The sequence below is a fragment of the Bos indicus x Bos taurus genome, chromosome 1 (genome assembly GCF_003369695.1).
Source record: "Bos indicus x Bos taurus breed Angus x Brahman F1 hybrid chromosome 1, Bos_hybrid_MaternalHap_v2.0, whole genome shotgun sequence".
Taxonomy (NCBI): domain Eukaryota; kingdom Metazoa; phylum Chordata; class Mammalia; order Artiodactyla; family Bovidae; genus Bos; species Bos indicus x Bos taurus.
In genome coordinates, this window is record NC_040076.1 from 152,906,510 (window position 1) to 152,912,509 (window position 6,000).

The window sequence follows — 6,000 nt, forward strand, 5'->3', positions numbered from 1 at the left end:
ACTCCTGCTTCCTGGATCCGCGAAGACCAGGTTTCCTTAAGGGCTGAATACGAGAGCGGACCTGAGAGGGAACAGCCCGTTTTCTCAGCCAGGACAAGAAGAAGGGTGTTAACAGGCCGCATTTCTCACTGACAGGCCAAATCACTCTAACAGAAAAGCCATGTTCTCAGAGCCTTCAAAAAGTCAAATCTGACCTGTCTCACAGAGCAGACAAGACGCCTTTCAACAGCCAGCTGCCCCAGTCAGAGAAATCCAATGGGAATCTCCACCGGATTCCCAGCAACCAGACCAACGCATCAGAAATCCCCCAAGAGTGTCAAAGCAGAACTTCAGTGGAATTCTGCGAGGTTGTGGGGGGTGGGTATTTTTCTTTATACAGAAAGTACTCAATCTTCTTTCACAACCAAGGGGACGTTCCCCTTTGGAAATCCCTTCTCTGAAGACCTCTAAAAACAAAACATCTGTCTGATAATGCACAATAATTTAAGAGTAAACCCATTTACCTGCAGAGTCAGGGATTTCCCTTAGCTCCTCCATCTACAAAACAACACGTTCCAGACTGTCTCGAGTGGTCCCGATTTTTGGCACCTTTGAGCCCAGAAGAACACTGGTCAACCATGTTCTTGACTTTGAGCTAGGGAAATGAGCTGTGGTATCTGGAATCTCACACATGTATTCCTTGCTTATGGGAGTGTAAAATGGTCTAATCATGTTGGGAGAAAGTTTGACAGTTTCTTATAAAGTTCACATCTTTTATGACCCAGCAATTTCACTCCATTTACCCGTGAGACATGACAGCACATGTCCCTAGGGAGACTCGTAAACAAATATTCACAGCAGCTTCATTCCAAAAACCTGGGAATAACTCTTGTGTCCATTAACAGGGGAATACATAAACTGGTATAAACTGATCCTGGATCTTAACTCAGCAAAAAAAAAAGAAAAAAAAAAAACAAAAGGACCGAATTACTGGTACATAAAACATGAGTGAATCTCAAAAACATGCTGAGTTAAAGAAGCTTTACACAATATTGTGGATTTCTACAATAAATGAAGTTCAAGAACAGGCTAAACTAGCTTTGAGTGATTGTAAAAAAAAAAAAAAAAAGAGTGGGGGCACAGACTGACTGGGAATGGGGATGAGGGAACTTTCTGGGGGCAAGGGCAACATTCTCTACCTTGATTACAGACGAGGGTTATACAGGTGTAGGCATCTGTCAAAACACTATGCAAATGCTACCCTCAAGATCTGTGCATTTCACTATATGTAGATACGTATGTATGTATAAATTCACCATAGGAATAAATTTTACCTTAAGAAAGTCATGAATGTATACTGAACTCTAACAAAAGTTCTAGAGGTGACCCATACGAATGTTTGTAATTTAATTTAAAATGCATAAAACAGTAAGTTGAACTAATGGATGGACAGAGGATGAACAGATGGACAGACGTATATAATAAAGCCAATACAGTACTGCAAAATTACGGCCTCTAGATACGGGTGTTTGGGTGGTCACTGTTCTTCCAAGTTGTCCATATTTTTTAGAAGGAGCTGGGCATTGGAAGAGTCCCAGGACCTTCTCCCTAGCCCACCAACTCAGAAATCTAGCAAGACACCCATGCCCACCAAACCAGGGGCCCACATAATTTCAGTTCTGCTGAAAAGTTAAGGTTAGAAGAATGCAAGTAGCTTTGCAGGAACTCACATCACTCATGCCAAAGATTTTCTGCCTGTTTCCCTACAGACAAAGCAATTATTTGAATGGAAGCCAAAAATTCCTGCTCCAGAGGGAGAAAAAGAACTCACTGACTTGTATTCCCAATTTACTCTTTCGGTTCCTGCACCAGATCAATTAGCTAACTGCACAACACTCCCCCTTCCATGTGCCCCAGGGTCCAAGCAGCCAAAAGACAAACAAAGAAAAACCAACCCAGCGACAGAGGGATGACGCCCTGCCTCTCAGACCAGAAACCCCACTGAAGGCAAAAGAGGAAGCAGAGCTCCCTCTGAGGTTAAAGTGATTTCACTGAGGTTAGCACACACATGCAGCGAAGAGTCCCGAACAGCTTGCTGCTTTAACCCCTCTGCCGGCTTTGGTGACATCGGGGGTCACTTGAACTTGGTAGGGAATTCAGCCCTGCAGAGGTATCCGGGGTTGAGGACACGCGGGGTGCAACGCACACCCTCCCCACAGGCGCAGAGGTCGCTGACACCACACCCGCCTTCCTTCCTGGCCGGGGCCTCACTTATCCTGAGATGACACCCTATGGCCCGACTGTGCCCAGCATCTGAAAACAGCTGTACCACCAGTTACAAGAAAGGACTGTTGCTGGAAGCCAGGGCAGTCACTCAAACACAGGGATCCGGGCCAGACTGTTGGGGTTTTTTTTTTTTTTTAACTTTTTGTTTTGAAAACCCCTAACAAACTCGGTGACACCACCCAACGTCCCCGGGGACCACCCGCAGCCACACAGGGGAGCCAGCAGGCAGCGCCCCCGGGTTACAGCCCCGCGGCCTCCACGCGGCCCTCGGTGCCAAGGCAGCGACCGTGCAGGTGAAGGGCACCAGCCCCGGTCCGGGAGGCGGGGGTGGGCATGCGCGCCCGCGGGGCTTCCCGAAATAAACGCCGCCGCCGCCACCCTGCCCTGACCCAGGTCCACCCTGGGGCCTAAGAAAGCGGCGAGGACGAGGGAAGAAACCCCCTTACGGAAGGCGAGACAGCAGTCTTCGGTGCCGGGAATTCCCGGCGCCCCGAGTCTCAGCGCCTCCGGGGCCGCGCGGCTGGCAGCCCTGCCCCGGGACGGACGCGCCTCGGGAGGCGCACGCACCCCGCCCCAGCTCCCCGCCGCCTCACGCCCTCCTGAACCCGGATTCCGGGATCAGCGCCCGCCCGCCCTTCGAGGAGGGCGCCGTGCAGAGTGTCCCAGACCCACCTGTAGCCTCGAAGCCTCCCCTCCGCTTCCTCCCCCGGCGCCCCCGGGCCGGCGGAGCCCATTGCCCACCACAGACCGCTCTGGGGGTGCCTCTCCCCCTAGCGCGCCAAGGCTGATTTCTTTCTTTCCTTTTCAGAAAAGTTGGCCCAAGACCGCCGCGTCCCACGGAGCCGGCCCCCGGCGCCATCCAACCCAAGCCCGGCGCAGAGGACGAGGGAGCCCCGGCGCGCCGGAGCAGCACGCCCAGGCCCCCGCAACCTGCAGGGAGGCGCCCCGCGCCGGGCTCTCCCCGCCCGCCGGGGTCCCCGCACCGCTGCACCCACCTCCGCCCCGAGTCCCACAGGCGCCCACCTACCGCTCGGGGCCGGCCGGCGAGAGGGCGCGCGCGGGGGCTCCCGGAGACAGCGTGTTCCGTCCCGGGAGGAAAGTTTGTGCCATGCAGAGGGGGCGGCGTGGGGGAAGGCGTGAGCGACAGGGGGTGGGCGTGGGGCGGGCGGCGAGGCGGGCCCGTGCGTCCGTCCCCCCCGCAAGCGGTGCGTGCGTCCTGCCCAAGAGCCCGCGGCCGCCGCGCTCCCGCTCGCGGCGCCCAGAGCCCGGCGCGCTCCGCCCGCAGCCCCGACGCGCCCCCGTCGCCGCCGCGCGTCCGCCGCCTATACTTCCTCTTCCTCTGAACTCACGGGCAACAGACGCCGCGCGGCATCTTCTGGGGAGTCGCCGGCGCGCCCCGCGCCCACCGCGCGCTCCTACGCCGCGCCCCCGCGCCGCTGCCCCCAGGGCGCCCCCACCGCGCCCCGCGATCCGCGCTCGCCCCGCGCCCCCACCACGCCCCGCGCCCCCACCGCGCGCTCCCACGCCGCGCCCCCGCGCCGCTGCCCCCACGGCGCCCCCACCACGCCCCGCGCCCCCACCGCGCCCACCCCGCGCCCCGCGCCCATCGCGCCCCCCGCGAACCTCGCCCACTCCGCGCCCCCGCGATCTGCGCGCTGCCCACGGGCTCCCGAGTCACAGACCCTCGAGCCCCGTGGCTCCCCCGCCCCCCTCTCGACCCCTGGTAACCGCGGTCACAAGATCAGGAGCGCGTGTGGGGGACACGGACCTCCTCCCCCACCAACTCCGGACCAGGTGCCCTCCGAGGGCGCCGAGGTGCGGCGGGGCGGGAAAGACGGCTGAGAGATCCTCCAGCATCCAGATGCCGCAGGTGGCCTCGTCCCTGGGCCCTTGAGTTATTTGCTGGGCATTTAGTGCCTGGGGAGCCGGTTAGTGCCACTGTCCGCTTGCCACGCCCTCGCCCACGTACTGCAGGTGCCCAGAAAATGTGGGAAAACCTAGGGAACCAACTTCAGGCCGCCCGAGGAGGCGGTTAGACGCATAAAACGTCAGGGCTGCCTTAGTGAAGCTGAGATGGGCGGCCGTGAGCCTGTTGGAAGTCTTTGTTCGTGGAGCGTTTTAAACAAAGCAGAATTAAAACGTCAGGGTTACTACCCGGGCCCTAGGGCCAGGGTTCTGGGTGGGCCTTGGGCCTCCATCCGTATTTGCCTTCTGTGTGATGTGGGTAAGTGACTCACCGGCCCTGGGCCTGTTTTCTCCTTTGTTAGGTAGCACTTTCTCGTGGGTTTTCTAAGTACAGTGTTTAGGAAAGCACCCTATAACTTAGCTGTTACCCTCTTGTTGTTTTAAGGGGGATGCAGTAAGACAGCCGTTCAGTTCAGTTCTGTTGCTCAGTCGTGTCCCACTCTTTGCGACCCCATGGACTGCAGCCTGCCAGGCCTCCCAGTCCATCACCAACTGACATAATCTAATTAATTGCCTACATTTTCTGATTGGGCAAAGAGGGCGTTTTAAGCATTGGAGCCCACAGGATGGAGGGCTAGTGTAGGCCCCAAAGTGTTTTAATGGTGTCCTTCTGGTACTAATAACACCTCCCAGGGGTAAGGAAGCCCTATTTTGTTTTCATTCCGGTAAACACAGTTTCTGGAAGACTTCCCTGTTTGCTTTTGCCCTGGCCGTCCCAGTTCTGTGCTCCTCCCCACCTCCCACTGTGTGTGTGTGTGTTTGCCCCTTTCCCTTTCCAGCCCCCGCTGGCTGGTGTCGCTCACCACTACCCTGGCTCTCCCAGTCTCTCCCCTGCTTGGCTTGCCATCTGGGAGAAAACGGGATCAGACGACAGCCCATGTCCACATTCAAACAGTATCATGCGGGAAAGGGTGTCCTCTGGCAGCAGTGATGGTTTTGAACACCCACCTATAAGGCCAAAAGGAGGGATCTTTGTTTTTTATATGCCCGAGGCCTAGAGTTATTGCAAGGCAGGGTCCGTCTGAAATCTTTCTGATCCTTACATGGGAGAAAGAAACCAATATTTCTAGGTCAGTAGTTCAGAGTAAACACGGGATATTTAAAAGACGATAAAGGGAAAAAGGGGGAATGCCGCATAACTTGGTGTGTTTGGGGGAGAAGGTTGATTTCTTTTAAGCAAATCATTTCCACTCTGTACAATTTTTGCATGTATTTTTTATTTTTTTAACACTAGGTCCTTGGGGTTAATAAGTTACTCTGTTTTCATTTTCTTCCACTCAACCTTTTCCTGAGTACTGACAGTGTGTAAATGTCTTAAATGATCTTGTTTCCTGATTGGACCTGCATTTTTTTAGGGTTTTTCTAGAACTGACCTTTCCCCCTAGATATTCTGACGCTTCCTCTTTGGTACACAGAAGGTGTTTAATCCACATACATGGAGCGGATGTACACAGCAGGTGTTTAATCCACATACATGGAGCGGATGTACACAGCAGGTGTTTAATCCACATACATGGAGCGGATGTACACAGCAGGTGTTTAATCCACATACATGGAGTGAATGGGTGAGTCATTCATATCCGGACCTTTTTCAGCCCCGTGTAACATACACTGATCAGTTACCTGGAGTATGATGCTTCTCTTTCACCTGGAATAGCCAATAAGGGGACGAGGTTGGGTTCCTTTGTATTGTGTAGAGGTCAGCCTTGATTTTCCTCTTGACTGCCGTGGACTGGCCAGCCAAGGGATACACCCTGGGCAGCTGGGCCT

The 6,000-nt window shown here is 55.1% G+C and overlaps 1 protein-coding gene across 2 annotated transcripts in view; it reads right to left on the reverse strand.

Moving 5' to 3' along the window:
* The window catches only part of RFTN1 (raftlin, lipid raft linker 1), a 226,136-nt gene extending 222,688 nt beyond the window's left edge, over positions 1-3,448 (reverse strand). Inside the window, exon 1 of one of the 2 annotated variants that reach the window (XM_027549562.1) lies at positions 3,293-3,448. The gene's annotated coding sequence lies outside the window, so the exon portion shown is untranslated. Of the gene's footprint in view, positions 1-2,937; positions 3,029-3,292 lie in introns of those variants that run through there. The other variant, XM_027549536.1, reaches the window with a different exon arrangement.
* Positions 3,449-6,000: the final 2,552 nt, after the last annotated feature.